Source organism: Charadrius vociferus, unplaced genomic scaffold, assembly GCF_000708025.1.
Source record: "Charadrius vociferus isolate BGI_N301 unplaced genomic scaffold, ASM70802v2 scaffold103, whole genome shotgun sequence".
NCBI classification, from domain to species: domain Eukaryota; kingdom Metazoa; phylum Chordata; class Aves; order Charadriiformes; family Charadriidae; genus Charadrius; species Charadrius vociferus.
In genome coordinates, this window is record NW_009648061.1 from 70028 (window position 1) to 87377 (window position 17350).

Genomic DNA, 17350 nt, shown 5'->3' on the forward strand with positions numbered 1-17350 from the left:
CCAGTGTTCTTTTAATATAGGAGAACATGAAAAATGTACTAATTTCTCTGGAAAGTTCTCCAAGTTCACACAGTGGTGAACTTGCTTGTTTATTGTTATTGGGATAAAAATTAAGTGTGGGAGACTGTCTAAACTAATATATCCATGGAAGAGTTACTGTATTAACAATATTCCCCATGGCTGTGCTAGCACAGCAGAAGAGAAGATGGTGTTATTATCTTCAGTGCCAGTGATACTTTACGAAACTTTAAACCAATTTACTTGAAAACAACAAAAAAGCTCATCTAAATCTATGAATTTTAAAATGTTAGAACACCAAGAATTGGTTTTGTCCATGTAGGGCTAAGAAGGAATAATACAAGTCATATACACACTTGGATAAAATCTTGCAACACAAATTCAAACGGTGGCTTTATGCTCATGTTTCATTTGTCTGTCTTTACTTCCTTCTTCAAGGTGGAACGAGCTCCTCTACCCCAACATGGTGAGAAGGTGACTGTTTTCAGTGTTTGGGGTTTTTTTATTATTATTTGTTTTCAAATGTTCTTTAGCTAGAGGAAAGGACAATGGGACTTGCTTTTGATGAAATTTGCCACCCATGTTGTACTCCTAGGAAACTTGGATTAGGTTCAGATAAATTGTCAAAGTTTTGACCTAAATCAGACCTCTTTCATTCCTGGTATAGCAGACTTCAGTCAAGGTCTAATTGTAAAGTGTTTGCACTGGCAGTGAACAAACTGGATACTAATTTTGCAGGTAATCAAATATAATTGAATACAGTCATTTAGCACTAAGTAGTAATTGTGAATTGTGTTGGTCCATATGTGTGTTGATATTATCTACAACCATGTCCACTTAATAGTAGTTACTGCAGGAAAATATACTGTAAGGTGTGTTTGTAGATGATACAAATCCATTCTGTCAACCTTACTTAAAGCAAAGTTATACTTTCCCTTAAAGGAAAGTGGCACAGACATGCAGATGGCTAAGGCAGGTTCAAAAACATCTTAGATATGTAGCTCTTAGATTTTAACAAGCCATTCTCATCTAGTAAGATTAAGTAGTATGAGAAACTCTGGAAAAAACACTAAACTGTGTAGCACTACATGGGAAAGATGGATTAACTAGATATATTTATTGCTGCTTCACAGTGGATGGGTGATTAAGTGTTTCTAAGGTCATTATGTTGCTGTTTTTTCTAAAGCACCTTTTGGGTTATGTGACAACTACATGTTTCTCCTGTTGTTAAATCATCACCTGCAGAGCATTTGCTTCCTGCTTACTGTCACGTAAATAGTAACAAAATAGTGAAACCTAAATGAAGCACCCTTCACCTGGATGTCACTTGTCACCTAATGTATTAGTGGTAGAATTAGTAATGAGATGTTAATTAGAGCATTTATGTATCATATGTGCATTTGTATGTGTGACTGTGTGAAGCTGTTTTTCTTCTGGCAGGATTAAATGAAAGAAAAACTCTGAGTGGAGAGAACAGGTTCTGACTGACAACAGGCAGAAGTCATGCCTTAAGTAGAAATAGGTTGTTATAATACTTCTGTGATTCAACACTGAAGTCTTGAATGTTATGTTAATAGTCATGATATAAAAAAGAATGTTATGAGAATGAAATTGTACTCTGGTTGTGCTTTAATTCCTGCAGCCTTCTTGCTGAATATAGACAAATCTTGCTCTTAAGGATTTTGAATCACGTCATCCTGTTTCAGCTTTACTCACTACTTTACGTGATGTTTTTGTTTTGCTAGGAAGCAAATATTTCAGCTCATAAGAACTTTTTTATTTATATAGAATTCCTCACTAAAGGACTTAAATGTGGAAATACTTCATAAGGAAAAGGAAGTAGAAAATTAGTGTTATGTTTCATCAGCAGTAGTCAAGGTAAGAAGCTCTGTCTGGCAGCAACCTCTGCCCCAACATTTTGGATAAGTGACAGGGGTAACTGTGATCTATGTAAATTACATGCAGTAATTCTGGCACAAACAAGTTACTGTTGCCCACATAAACCTTCAGAAAACCTGCTTCTAACTTTTAGCCTTCGTTCATTTAATCAGTGCAGTTCTCTGAGTGGCAACTTTACTGAATTCATCTTATGAAGAGAAGGTGATGCTTTGGTAAAACAGAATGTCTTTGCATGCTTACTGTAGTTCAGAAAACTGATTCTAAACACTTGTCCCTGAAATTAAACACATTATTGTTAGTGGATTATATATTGATATGTTGTCTTTGGAACTGCTTGAAAATGTAATCTGCTGCTGGTGTACAAATGTGAAGATGTGTGACAGGAGAAATAATGACTCTGCACATAAAAAGGTTTGTCATCGAGTCCTGGCAAAAAGTAGATATGAAGCTTCTCATTTGGCTTTCAAAACAAAGGTAATCAGATAATGGTAAACTAGAGAGACATTGGAAACAACCAGAAAAACTCTGTAACAGGCCATTAGAAATGCATTAGAGCTGTGTTTGTTCACTTATTTCCTGACCAATGTGCTTAAGGTTCTCAGCAAAACAAGTGGTCACCTGTCCTGGTTTGAGGTAAAACAGAACCAATTTTCTGTTCAGTAACTTCACTTTTCAGCTAAGCCTCTTCTAACTACTGAAATTAACAGCATATTCTGCAGAAACTGTTCAGTCTCAGAGTGATAAGACCCATGTTTATAGTTGATGCCCAGGCATGGTATGCAGAGAGGCTCTTGCTTATAGTTATTACTATAACACCCAAGGGCAGAAAACTTTGTGACTTGTCCCGTTGGAGGGTCAGAAGCAGAAAAACATAGAGGAGTCCCACCTGTGGGGAAGAAGAGCGGACAGGACAGAATCTACCAAGAATCTACCTGAATAAGATATTTGGAGCCTCCTCATCCAAATACAACTAGACCCAGTGTACTATTTACTGAAACTGTTCCTACAAGAGGCATTTACATTGACATAAAGTCCATCATAAAAGAAATAGAATATAGTAAAAGAGACAAGCTATGTTAAACACTTTTAAGATCAGGTAAAAAAAAATTATCTCGTCTACTGAAGGGTGTCAGCAAATCTATCCAGTAGGCTATTCAGAGAACTTTCATATCAAAGTGTTTGGGTGGGGTTTTTTTGTGTGGTATGTGGTTTTGGGGTGGGTTATTTTCTTGTTGTTATGCTTTAGAGAAAGCACTCAAGTAGCTGTAGAATTCTGGGGGGGGGTTATGGGTAAACCTTGGGACTTGGACATTACACTTGAATCCAGTCCTCACTTTGTGGCTGTATGTTCTCTGCCTACTGGTCTGAAAAATACACTCTTTTCGTCTTGCGTTAGTGTGGGATCTTGTTCAATGCACTAAATTTTTCCTCATTGGCATTTTCACTATTCTTTAAACTGCCAAACTTTCAGGATTCCTCCAACTTGGCTTTGAACAACTGCGAACCACTGTTTTGTCTTCTGCATTGGTTATTCTCATTGGTCTAAACTGCATGCAAGACTGATCCTTACATGCAAAGACATATGGTGACAAGAAGTCTTATAATTCCTCATTATTTGTATCAGGGCTTGAAATACTTAATCTTTGTCAAATCTGAATCCTTAATACAGATCTTTGTCCTGCACAACTGATAAGCAATGTTGTTCTGATCTATTTTTCTATAAGCAGCTGAGCAGGGAACATGCTTCAGGAAGGATTTGGGCTTTATGTAATACATAAAATGTCCAGAAAAGAGAATATGCAGGGAAGAGGTATAGGGCGTGGGTGGAAGATGTAAAAGGGCAGAATGCCTGTTCTGTGTCAAGCCTAAAAAAAGAAATTCTGGATGTCCAGCAATACCAGAGTACACAATATGTGAAATAGTTACTACCTTCATAACGACAGGGAGATGGAAGGGCCCCCTACTGAATCACCGGCTCAATTTTTAGCATGCACTGGCTGCTAGCTAAAGTGAATGGGCAAAGAGAAAGGAAAGATTGCTTTATTTTTTCAGGTAGGCCTACCATATAGATAGTAAGAAAACTGCCAGTTATGAAACCTTCTTGGAAGAAGAAACACTGTTAAGATCCAGAAATCTCAGCTCACATTGATATAAAATTTCAGAAGATTATGTTTTAAGTTATTCAAAAAAGCTAGGAATGTAGCAAAAGGACAGACATGACATGTTTTCAGTCCAGACGCGTTTTCAGTAAAGCTTTTTTTTCTTGTAGTAGAATAAATCATAAAATATTTTCCCCCAATGGTTACTATTCAACAGAGAGGTTCCTGGCTATCAGGCAGCTTAGCTGACAAAATTCTTAACAGAGAACTGTTTAAACCACAATCTTATACTCTAAAACAAAATCTACTGTTTGTTTGATGTAAATTGTACTGATGAGACCAAGGAATTCAGTGGTCTGAGAGACATCAGTCTTGATAATATTAATAGTTTTCCTTTCCTTGGGTCATAGCACAGTGAAGCTGCTTAGAAACTTGGTATAGAGACTTCGAAGGAAGCCATATAACTGAAGGCAGATTGTCTGCTGCATTAAATTTTAGATTTATTTGGCATGCAAGTTCCTTACTGAGCACTATGAAGATAAAAATGTTAAGCTCTCTCTTCCTCATCCTCCATCCAGGGGAAAGACTTGACTGTCAATTAAAACAAAAACCCACCACTTTCAATACTTAACATATATAAACCACTTAAATATTGTACCTATTTTGTTGTATTTCACTGTATACTACCTGCTTTTTACAGTTCATTTTATACTTCAACACCACTGCTATTTAATTCATTTGCACTGTGGTCCTGCTCCATGGAAAGTGGAGGGAGGGGAAACTGCCTGTATTGACATCTAGAAGCACTTATGCTCTATAAAAAGTAGGGAGAAAATAAATCTGACCTGCAAAGAATAATGTGTTAGCTTTCAGAAAAATCAACCTTTTTTTTTTTTTTGCTGGGTTTGGGCCACAGTTTCTTATTGTTTAATGTTCAATGCTTTCAGAATGAGAACATCTCCCCTGTCCTCCAGTATACTAGCTGTTTAAATGAAAAGTAACAGTGGATTCAATAGTTCTTGGTAACGTTAACAAAAGTTTAAGGTCATGTTATTTCATAGAACCATAGGATGGTTAGAGTTGGAAGGCACCTTAAAGATCATCTAGTTCCAACCCCCCCCTGCCATGGGCAGAGACCAACTTCCACTTGACCAGGTTGCTCAAAGCCCCATCCAAACTGGCCTTGAACACCAGGGATGGGGCATCCACAACCTCCGAGGGCAATCTGTTCCAGTGTCTCAGCACCATCAGAGTAAAAAACTTTTCCTAATTTCTAATCTAAATCTACCCTCTTCCAGTTTAAAACTGTTAGCCCTCGTGCTATTGCTACACTGCCTGATAAAAAGTCCCTCCCCATCTTTCCTGTAGGCCCCCTTTAAGTACTGGAAGGCTGCTATAAGGTTTCCCCCGAGCCTTCTCTTCTCCAGGCTGAAAAACCCCAACTCTATCACCCTGTCTTCATAGGAGAGGTGCTCCAAACCTCTGATCATCTTCGTGGCCCACCTCTGGACCCTCTCCAACACATCCATGTCCTTCTTATGTTGGGGGCCCCAGAGATGGACTCCAGATGGGGGCTCACAAGAGCAGAGTAGAAGGGCAGAACCACCTCTGTCATGTCGACCTGCTGGCTATGTTTCTTTTGATGCAGCCCAGGGTACTGCTGGCTTTGTCTAGTGTGGGGTTTTTTTTTCCTGTGCTTCTGTATACTTTCTACAACAGAGCTGTGTGCAGCTTTGCATGGCAGGTCATGAACACAACACGAAAGTCAAAATCCAGGCCATGATTTAATTTTCTTGTGTAGAGACTGAACACTGAGAATTGTTTTAAAAAGATTTATTTCAAGTGTATGACTCTTCAACTGTGTTAAGCTGAATGGAGGTGGGTTCAATCAGCTATACTATGTGATCTTTCAACGTGTTTATTTTCAGAAAGCACTTTCTGTCTTATTTTCACTCTTTCTTCAGACAGTGGTGGATCACTAAGTGATTATTGTATTCCTGAGTTAATAATTGCATAAAATTCAGGACACTTATTTGGCACTTTTAACTATGATGCCAACTAGTTCTAATAATATTTGTCATCTACAAGATCATAACTGAAAATACAGGAATCCCTGTAACATCAGAAAGCGCCCCTGATAGCAGAGCAATGATACCAACAGCATGGGTTTGAAATGACTTCAGTATTTTATACGTTGTGTTGCACAACACATTATCAAGTAGAACGAGTATTTTTTGGCTTTCCTGATAACATGCAGAGATTCAGGAGCAATTAAAGAGTATAGCAAAGGAACAAGGTTTATTCCTAAATTTCTAGATGATTCTTATTTAGATAAACCTCCTATGGTGATGGGTTTGTGAAGAAAACTATATTCATGAGCAATTGTGGAATCAGAAAGGCTTATCTAATGCTGCAGTATAACATCAAAAGACATAAACTTTAAATTGTGAGCCAATGTTCAGGTACCTCTGAGTACCACCCAGTTTTACATCCATAAAGTGTGGGTTGTTTTTTGGTTGTGGTGTTGCTTTCTTTTTTTTTTTTTTTCAAAAACAGGATTTCCTCTGAGAAATTTAGTATTTCTTCACTACAAACAAGTATTTTTTAAAATAATTTTTCCATGACAGTAAATGAATTTTGGTACCAGCAATGAGGAATTAACAAGGGCTGTGAAAGTTTAAATTTCCTGATCTTTTTACTATTTTAAGGAAAGCTCTGCAAGACCTCGTGAAACCTAATCTATTTAATCTCTTGGACTGGAATTTAGCTAAAGTAGTAAAAAAAAATGTTTCAAAATGGCTTTGGTGGTCTTGAAAAATACCTGTAAGTGCCAAGTAGGAGGTCTTCTGATGTGCTTTCACTTTTCATGTGAATTAGGACTGTGTATTCTTGTTTAAAATGACTTGTTTTCTTCTGGCTTCAGCAGCAATTATTACAATAACTTTATTTAATTCAGTTGACGTGGAATTAATGGAGAATTCTCTTACTCCTTAGAAGGTCATATGAAATGTTTTCTGTAAATTTGTAGAGAGGGATAAGAGTTAACAAAACTTTTTTTTTTTTTTTAGGCAAAAGTTCATGCAGTCTCTTCTTGTTCTAAATCCATTGTTTCTTAGAGTTGGCTTTGAATATGGTTCAGTTGATAACACGTATTGTTGATATCTCTGACAACTTGGACCTCCAGTGAGATAAAATGTCTGTACTGTATAAAATTTTCATACTATAGTAACTTTTTAAGAGCAAATGCATATTTTTTAAATGGTTTTGTTGCCAAGACTCCCAACACAAGTTGACCCAATGTAGAGGCATTAAAAAAACAATCAAACTACACCCCACTCCCCCACACCCCCCAGTGTTTTGGTAATTATTTTAAACTTTCATGAAGCCAACATCTGTTGGTGGGGGGAAGGACAAAATATTTTAAAGATAGACTAAAGGCTTTTGTTTTGAAGAATTTTCAAGTTCCATATCTGGAAATAATTTTTGCATCTCTTCTTGCTTTTGTTCCTCTCTTAGTGAAAGCATTTCCTGCTTGTAATAATGTGACTGAATCCTTTGTGGGAATGGTTTTCCCTTTTCGCTTTATCAAAATGTGGTTAATGTAGTCAAATGTGAAAGGTTGGCTATGACTGAAAGTCATCTTTCTTACAATAGGAGCCTAAGACTTTTGAGCAACATTCTTAGTATTGGTTATGGATACCACCAAAGATAACTGTTTTGACTAGAAAATTTGTTTGAAGAGAAACTCTGTCTCAGTTGCAATTTTACCATGAACAGAAAAGCTTTATTCAATGCAATGCTTCAAGGAAATTTTTCAGGCTATTGGACTAACATATTTATTTCCTGTCTCCCAGTGTGGATTTAATTGTCGTATCAATACGATTTTTCTGCCTACAGAACTGATGTTAGGGTTTGGGGTTTTTTTTTTGCTGTTGGAATGCGATGAAATTAATGACAAATACAGGATAGTCCATGGAAAAACTTGCAGTGTTTTGAGAAATAGTCATGCTGGCAATAAAGGCATAATTTTATTGTTAATGACTTTGCTCTAGTGATGATTTCAATAGTCATCACTAAATTGATCCATAAGCCCATTGCGAAAATATCAAGTCTTTATTAGTTAAAGAAAGGGATAAACAAGAACTTTTTAGCCTCTTTAAAAAAAAAAAAAAAGTCTTTATTAGTTAAAGAAAGGGATAAACAAGAAACTTTTTAGCCTCTTTAAAAAAAACAAACAAAATATTGGAACTCATTCCAAAGCCAAATACTTTGTTCTTCTTTGTTCTTCCAAATACTTCTCACTTTAAAAATCAAAGGTAGAAACAAAATATAAGAAGTTAAAGTATGAAAATACACAAGCCTTTTCCCTGAAGGACCTAGTTATGCCCGATCCTGTTGGAGAAGACTTGCTGTTTACAAGACTGAAAACTCTTTTAGTCTCACTATATATTATCCATTGACTTATTAGCTGTGGATAATTTTTTGTACCCCAGAATACAGTGTTTTATTCAAAATAAAATGTTTTTCAAGGACATACTGATATAAATTGCTTAATAGCTATCTCACATTTAGAAAACTGAAAGTTAAAAATGGTTTGAAGAAAAAGTGTTCTCTAAACCAATCTAGTTCCTGCATTAGTAGACTATACTATGCACTGTATTTCCTTTATATCAAAAACATGTATTTTTTGTATTTTTTTATAGTTGTTATTTCTTATTAATTTGCACTTTAGAATCTACTGAATGTTGCTGATGGTGAGATTCTGGTATTGTTCAAATACTACTATTAAACTGGAAATAAAAATCGGGAGGGTTTTTTAATGCAGTTCATTATTAGATTTCCTTGGCTGAAGAGACTAGAAATTAACATCTCTGAAGGTAAATAGGTGGTAGCATTTTCCACATATCTGTATGGCTGCCTAATACGATGGATAGCCGCTAAGTCTTCTAACAGTTTTCACTTTAGAGTGTCATCGGTGATTATACAGAATAGTTGAAGAACACCAATCATAACAGCAAACACAAAAGCAGATAATTTTTTTTTTTTTTTTTAAATCTGCGAAATGCAGTAATAATGAAGAGTTTGCAGGGAGCTAGACTTCTTTTGTGGTCTATGTGTGTAGAAGAAGAGACAGGTGATATTTACATGATTAAAGTTCAACTCCTGTGATAATTTGTGTATTAATCAAGAAAACACGGAGGGTTCGGTGTAGGTGAACCAGACAAGATAGAGGAAACAAAACGAGACAAGATGGGGAAACAGTATTAGTTGCCTTTTAGAGATGGCAGGTGAAGAACAGAGTAGGTAAGGAATTGGTTCAGCAATATGAAGAAAACTCGTAACAAAAGGAGGAACTGAGGTCCCACCCAAAATGCATGCCTTCAACTACATGTAGTTTTGCCAATAATGTTAAAGGCTAATGTACTAGTATTTTTTATGTTTGTTTACACCAAAATCTCTTCCTTATAACTAAGTAAACTAGGTCAGTTCAACTGAGGATAAGACTATTTGTATTTATCCCCATGCCATATATACAGTGTTTGCAAGTTTGATTATATTTTACAAACCAAACAAAATCTCTGTGCTTCATTCACTGGTCTATATGAACCAAAAGACAAGCTTATTAGGAGTCTCTTCAAAGTAAAAGGATTTTTCAAAGCAAAATGCAACAATAAGAATTTGCCCCTAGTTATCAGCATAAGAATTGGTATGATAGAGGAGGTGCTTAATCTTTCCTGAAACAGCATTCTGCATTTTATATGGGGCAGCAGCTGCAAGATTTAAGAAGGTATATTTTCAGCAGAATTTGAATCCTTCCTTAACATGAATTATGCCTTTTATGTGTCAGAGCATAAATATTTCCAAAAGGAGGCAGTTCACTCTACTCCAAGCCAGGGAAGATGCTTTTAGCAAAGCTAGTCAGAATTTTTTAAGGCCTTTTCATGTTGCGTGCTGGTGTTCCTTTCCTCACACTTCTGGAAATGCCTCTGTCTTCACATAATTTAGAAGCAAGATTGACCAGACTCTCACATTAGATACAACTCAGTAAAGTCTGAGGGGTAGGTGGGCTGCATACAGGTGTCATTTGCCTTCATTCTATTTACAGTAATAAAAGTTTTCTATCAATCATAAACATTTCTCTCAGAATTTTTCCTAGCCTTGTTGCTGTGTAATATTTAATAAAAAAAAAAAAAGTCTTATTTTCTAAGAATTGCAAAAGCTGCACCCTTAGTAAATGAAACACAAGGTGGCACATAATATATGTAATAACCTTGTATTTTTCTTATTAGATTAATATAGATAAGCTGTGCCATTGTCATACTAATTTGTATAAAGTCTCACTTACAAGAGTCTAGATTTGCAAGCCTAATCATAACCTTATAGCAAGAAAGTACTTTTCCATGTCTAGCTCTTCATTGCTGTGCAACCATGAAATTGTTAAATTCATGGTGGTTTTTCATTTGTTTTAGGTTTGTTTGTTTGTTTTTCAGAAAAGCAGAATATAAATACCTAAACAACTCACAATTTAAACAGCAAACTAACTTATATTGAAAAATATGACAATATTATTATAAAATTGTATCTATATGTGCATACACAGGCAAAATCTCAAAAATTTTGCTCTGCAAATTTTCTACCTTTCTTTCAAGTAATTGCAACCTAAGTTTCAGTACTCCGTTGGTGTCTCATACCTTCTTTTATGGAAAACGAACATATAAACCAAAAACTCTTAGCTGTTATGAAATTATTTTTTGTGGAACATCACTTTACTTTAAAAGACAATCTTTAAGTGGAAAAACTGAAATAAGAAATAATATTTTGTAAGTAAACCAAAATGACGTCCTGGTTAATTTGTAAGTACAGAAATGTATAATAGCATCTAAAAATCAGAGTGCCACGTTCACGGGACTCTTAGGGTCATGTATCGCATTATGTAATTTTTGTGCCAATCTGCTACCTAAAGGACTTCATGATCATTTTCAGTTTTCCAAATATTTTTTGAAGTTCTGTTCCCAAGGGAGTAGAAACAATTGGAAGCAAACTTAAGTGAATAATTTAGTAAAATATCTTGAAAACTGTTTGAGATTGAGAAGGTATTTTCCACTATTGGGAGATTTTATTGGAAAAACAATGCTAATTAAGGATATTAAAGATGCAGTTTACAGCTGTGTACATCTCTAAAATGTTACACCTGAATTATTTTTTTAGAATGTCATCACCATAATATCAGTTGATGCTTTAGTTGAGCGAGTTACAGGATCTGAAAACTCGCCATAAGCTAATAGATAAGCAATAACATTTTTAACATGATAGTCTACTTGAGACTTCTGGTTTTTTGTATGTTCACGCATGCAAGGTTTGGGAATAGCTTCAACTTAAAAATTCAGGGAGGGGGCAGACATCCTACAAAACTGGTGGGAGTACATGTACTATAGAAAAGAGATAACAAGGTGTGATTCTTTATGAATTTGTGTTTGTAAAAAAAAAAAAAAAACTTCAAACCCCCATGCAATTGTAGAGAAGCTGGCTTAAAAAGATTTAAAAAAAAGTAACTGAGAAGCGGCCAGTGCTTGTCTGAGGAATAGGTCATTCAGGAGGGAAAATTGAAGCTTTTTCAGAAATGTAGCAGAAAAGAAATCTTTGTTAGCTGGGGTGAGCTGAGGACTATCTTGTGGAGGAGTATGTCTGGAGTGAGATTGGTAGAAGCAAATTTTGTGGGTGTGATATGATTGCTTCTATAGGAATAGTGTTATTGAATAATGCAAGAATATGAAAGGCCTAAATTTGGGAAGAATTAAATTGTTCCAAAGACGAAAATATAATTAAATTAAGGTAATGGCAGGAATAAAAGAAGTTAGTAACTGGCAATGGTACAGTAATCAAGTCCTCTGGGAAATGATTGTATTGGAATTGATCAAAAATATCTAAAACTGAATGATGAAATAGCGGTGCAGAGGAGCAATGTATAAAACTTTTAAAGTAGAAAATTATTAATGAGGAAAGTTAAGCTCATAAACAGATAATGTAATAAATCAATTAATTATAGGGAATTATAAATGCTGACAATTAATTATGGAGTCAGATATGCAGAGAAATGGTTATATATCTCTTCCATTATAGTATTAATTGAAAAAATGCCAAACATTAATTATTGACGAAATTAATCATAGAGGGAGCGATCAAAGTTTTAATGTATATGGCATTCAGTGAAAAGCCTGACTGTATCACACATTTTTGGTGCAGAGCAAAAAGTTGAGGCTGACAACAGCGAGCATGACTGACTGTATCCTCTAAGCCCCTGACAAGCCTCAGAAGTGTAACTCGCCACTTCAAAGAATGCAGCCGAAAAAATAGTAGATGATATTAGTCACGTACAGGACAAACAGGTGATCAGGCCCAGTCAGCATGGGTTTATAAAAGGCAGATCCTGCTTGTCTAACTGATCTCCTTCTGTGACAAGGTGACCTGCTTAGTGGATAAAGGAAAGGTTGTGGGTGTGGTCTACCTAGACTTTAGTAAAGCCTTTGACACCGTTTCCCACAGCATTCTCCTGAATTCTCCTGGAGAAAGTGGCTGCTCATGGCTTGGATGGGCATATTCTTTCCTGGGTAAAACCATGGCTGGCTGGCAAACACAAAGAGTTGTGGTGAATGGAGTTAAATCCAGTTGGCGGCCGGTCACAAGTGGTGTTCCCCTGGGCTCCGAATTGGGGCCTGTTTTGTTTAATTACTTTATCAATGGCTTGGATGACAAGGAGATAAAGTGCACCCTCAATAAGTTTGCAGACAACAACAAGTTGGGTGGGAGCACTGCTATTCTCAAAGGCAGTATGGCTCTACAGAAGGATCTGGACAGGCTGGATCGGTGGGCTGAGGCCAGTGGTATGAGGTTCAACAAGACCAAATGCTGGGTCCTGCACTTGTGCCACAACAGCCCCATGCAGCACTACAGGCTTGGGGAAGAGTGGCTGAAAAGCTGCCGGTCAGAAAACGACCTGGGGGTGTTGAACAACAGCGAGATGAATATGAGCCATCCGTGTGCCCCAGTGGCCAAGAAGGCCAATAGCATCCTGGCTTGTGTCAGAGACTATCTGGCCGGCAGGACTAGGGAAATGATCACCCCCCTGTACTCTGCACTAGTGAGGCTGGAACCTCGAGTACTGTGTTCAGTTTTGGGCCCCTCACTACAAGAAAGACATTGATGTGCTGGAGTGTGTCCAGAGAAGGGCAACAAAGCTGGTGAAGGGTCTAGAGAACAAGTTTTATGAGGAGCAGCTGAGGCAACTGGGGTTGTTTAGTCTGGAGAAAAGGAAACTGAGAGGAGACTATATCACTCTCTACAACTACTTGAAAGGAGGCTGTAGCGAGATGGGGGTCGGTCTCTTCTTGCAAGGAACAAGCAACAGGAAAAGAGGAAATGGCCTTATTTTGTGCCAGGAGAGGTTTAGATTGGATATTGGGAAAAAATTCTTCACCAAAATGATTATTAACCATTGGAACAAGCTGCCCAGGGAAGTGGTGGAATCTCCATCCCTGGAGGTATTTAAAAGATGTGTAGACGTAGTGCTTAGGGACATGGTTTAGTAGTGGACTTGGCAGTGTTAGATTAACAGTTGGACTTGACCTTAAAGATCTTTTCCAATCTAAATGATTCTATGATTCATTAAAGCAAGAGTGAGTTTTAAATCATCTCCTTAGCAAACCTGGGCGTAAATCAATACAGAAAAGTATTAATTACAGCAACATATTCTAAGAAGGAATTTTCAGTGAGACATGAGACATCACTTAAAACAATCCACGTCCCCAAAATGCTTCCCAAGTTTCCTTTGACTAGTTGGGCTTCTTAAAATAAGATAGCTGTTACTTCTTTCTACACTGTATATTTCTTGGCTCAAGGGACTTGAGCATCACAAGAAAGCCAAGACCTCCTCTAGAACTAAAACTAGACTCATTGCAACTTCACCAACTGTGAAAAATTCCAGTGGGGAAAAAAAAAAAAAAGCATATCTGTAATGCTTGAGTATTATCACTTTAACTGTTGTGGTCTCAGGATGTGGCATGGCTTGCAGAATAACCAACTGATACTGTTAGAAAAACATGCAAGTTCTTGAGCATATCTAGTGGTATAATTGTTAACCATGAGCAATTATTAAAAATTTATACATAAGTTGAAATTGGCTTTTCCTCTTTAATATCTGGAGGACTTAGTGACTCAAATTTTGTCCCTATTTCTCTGAATAGTATCACTTCATCTAGTATAGCTTTAATCCTCCCTACATGTCTTACCTTATTCAGCATCTCTGGTAAAGGGAGCTTGGATATGATTCTGAAAGCCAGAAGTGTATCTTTTGGCTTTATTACTAATAAATTCTTCTTTATTCAAATAGTCTGGAAATGATGTGAAACTGTCCCTGTAAATATCTTGACTGTACTTGCAGCTACTTACAAAATAACTGTTCACAGCTTTCTGCACTAACTTTATTTTCATTTTCCACTCCATTTCTCTTATGTGTGTTCCCCAAGCTGATTAAAATCTCAGTGTAGGCAGGTAGCTTCCAGAGTAAAAAGGAAATTATTGTATTTGAAAAATTAAGGTATAAGAAGCTAAAATACTGGCAAAGAAATGTTAGAGTAAGAAATAAATGAAGCTTTTACATAGGTCTGCCACTTTAGAGTCTTAGTTATCTTTTATACAGTCCTAGCTGATTTGGATACATGAAATTAATGCTGTTCAAATCCATACATTTAAAGTAGTTTCTTAGGATGCAGCATACATACGAACTGCATTCCATTTGCACGTTTTATAACTGAGTTAGAGAAGAAAAAGTAATTTCCAGTTAAGTGTTTGATTGCTGTGGAAATTCAAGATGTGACTACAGATTAGTTTATCAATGCCTGGACCAGGTACTGGGTAGTCCAAAGATGTTATATTATTCAAGATCTTTGATGTGGTATAGTGTGAGGGTTAACAGAGAATGAATATGGTTAAGCTTCTCCTTCCTTTTTGTCCTTCAGATGGACCTTAAGTTCACATATACATAAATAAACACATAAAGGCAAGGTGCATGCAATGTAGTAATAAACTATTCCCAAATCTAGTAATTTTTATTTTCTTTCTGAAATTGTCTGTGTGCAATCTTTTAAATGTTCTTTTCAAGTTACAATTTATATTACGAGCCTTTTGTTTTCTGGGTTTTGTTATTGCTCTTCAGGAAACAAATAGAGGGGAAATAACATTAATATGTTTGCTTTGGAAGAGAGAAAGCCTGTATATAAATTCAATCATCTGCTCTATTAAACATAGAAGAGGAAAGAAAAGATAAGTTTAATATTACACTGACTGACCACCACAGTTTAATCTTTCAAAAGCATCACAGAATTCTTCAAATTATACACTTCATAGTAGAAAATGATACACTTGGGGACAGTTGTTAACAAGTTTTCTGTGTGATACTTCTAAAGCTAAACTGTCAGCCCAAATTCAACACATTGAAAATAGGCTGAAGTTGCTAAATAAACCCCAAACCTAGTCAGTGGAGAGATTGGCTCTAAGCCTGAAAAATCATTCTCTGCATATAAATTTCATCTGATATCTATTAGGAAAACCACAACAGGAACTAATCAACAGTTTCCTGAGTTGCATGCAAGTACAGACCAAGTTAAATTTTCTATATATTACAAAGAGTTATCACAGCTTAGTGGGAAGAACCCAGCTTCCTGGTTTCATTTTTAATGGTTCCATTAAAAGAATTGAATTTCTTTTTAAAAAAAAGTGCTTGCTCCTACAAAAACTTCAGCATATGGATGGTGTTATGTTGTATATATTGTGTATTATTTATCCCATTTTGCATTTCTTTGTATCATTTTAATTCCCTGCACACCTGATCTTGTCTTACTTTCTGATATTCCAATCTAGACTATATTAAAAACTGCTTAGCTGAGAAAATAAAACCTAGATTCTTTCTAACTTGAGCTTATGGACAATAATGCTAGCCTGACTGTACTTATATAATTTTTAGATAAATAAAGCTGCATGGGGACACAAGAAATCTAGATATAGAACCTGCAGATCAACTATGAAAGATACATTCATTTTCTAAACAAAAGGCTTTCCGGCTTTAGATCGAGGACTCCAGTGACACTCAGTAGCCTGTTATTTTCAATATTTCTCCTATGAGTTCATCTAAGCAGAGAATTCAAAATAGTGTATAGTGTAAGCCAAGTGGTTCTCAAAGTAATAATCAGTGACCAGTTCCTGAAACTTTTCCAGTCACTTGATTAATTTTTCAATTCATGATGCTGTTTAATGCACTTCAATTGGCTGTAGCTGCTCACACCACAGTTTTTGAATAATGAACATTTAGGTACTCACTGCAATTCTTAAGAACAGGTTGCAAATGTTGCAACTAAATTAATCAGATAATTGTGGATGCACTAAAGTGATGATATGGTACTTCCACCCAGCATGGGTAGAAAGGTTATTGTTCAGTTTTCACTATTACTTTCTCCCTGTTTACATCTATTCAATTACAAAAGCATATTATTCTCCACTGTTGCACACTGTAACTCTGTTGTAGTTGTCTTCTATTCTAGAATTCCCTGTATTAAAACAGGTAGAAAATAACCAGTGCATAGATTGAGTGTTTCAATTTGTTTGGAAAGCAAAAACTTTGTGAGGATCAGGAGATCTGTCTTCCTCTCATCTTGGTTTTGTTAAACTTCTGATGTGACTTGCCGTGAATTACTTGAACTGGTTCAGTTCCCTTGATGGCAGAATGTGGGCAGTATTGACTCCCTACAGCATGGGTAGGTAAATGGATTCTTCTTAAAGCCATTTCAAACAGAGTGGAAGTCATTAAAGGGCAAAATACTGTGGTTGCTGCTGTGCTTGGAAGCTACAGGACAGTAAGCTGCTAGCAGCTTTGATTGGTAATGCTACCAAGCAAATTTTATTATATTGCCCTGTTTTCAGTTGTTTCTGTAATTTAAAATGCTAGTGCTTTTTTCTGTAATATAAATATGAGATTATAATTTATCTTCCCAGACAGAAGAAAGGATAATGGCAATTGAGACTCAGTTTTGGGGAATAAGGAGAAGATGCCAACCTGAAAACTCAGGCTTTTATGGAAGTACTTGAAATTATTCTCTTGAGTCTCTGTGGTGTTTTCCACAGTGAAAGAGTTTATAATGCATATATACACTTTTCCTGGAGATATTCAACAGAACATGCACGAGTGCTGTAGATTCTGTTATATTCTGTTTTCCTCTCTCCCCAGAAAAAGCATTAGGCATTGTCTGGAAGCAGTCTATGTGGTCTGGTTTTTGCTTTTAAGA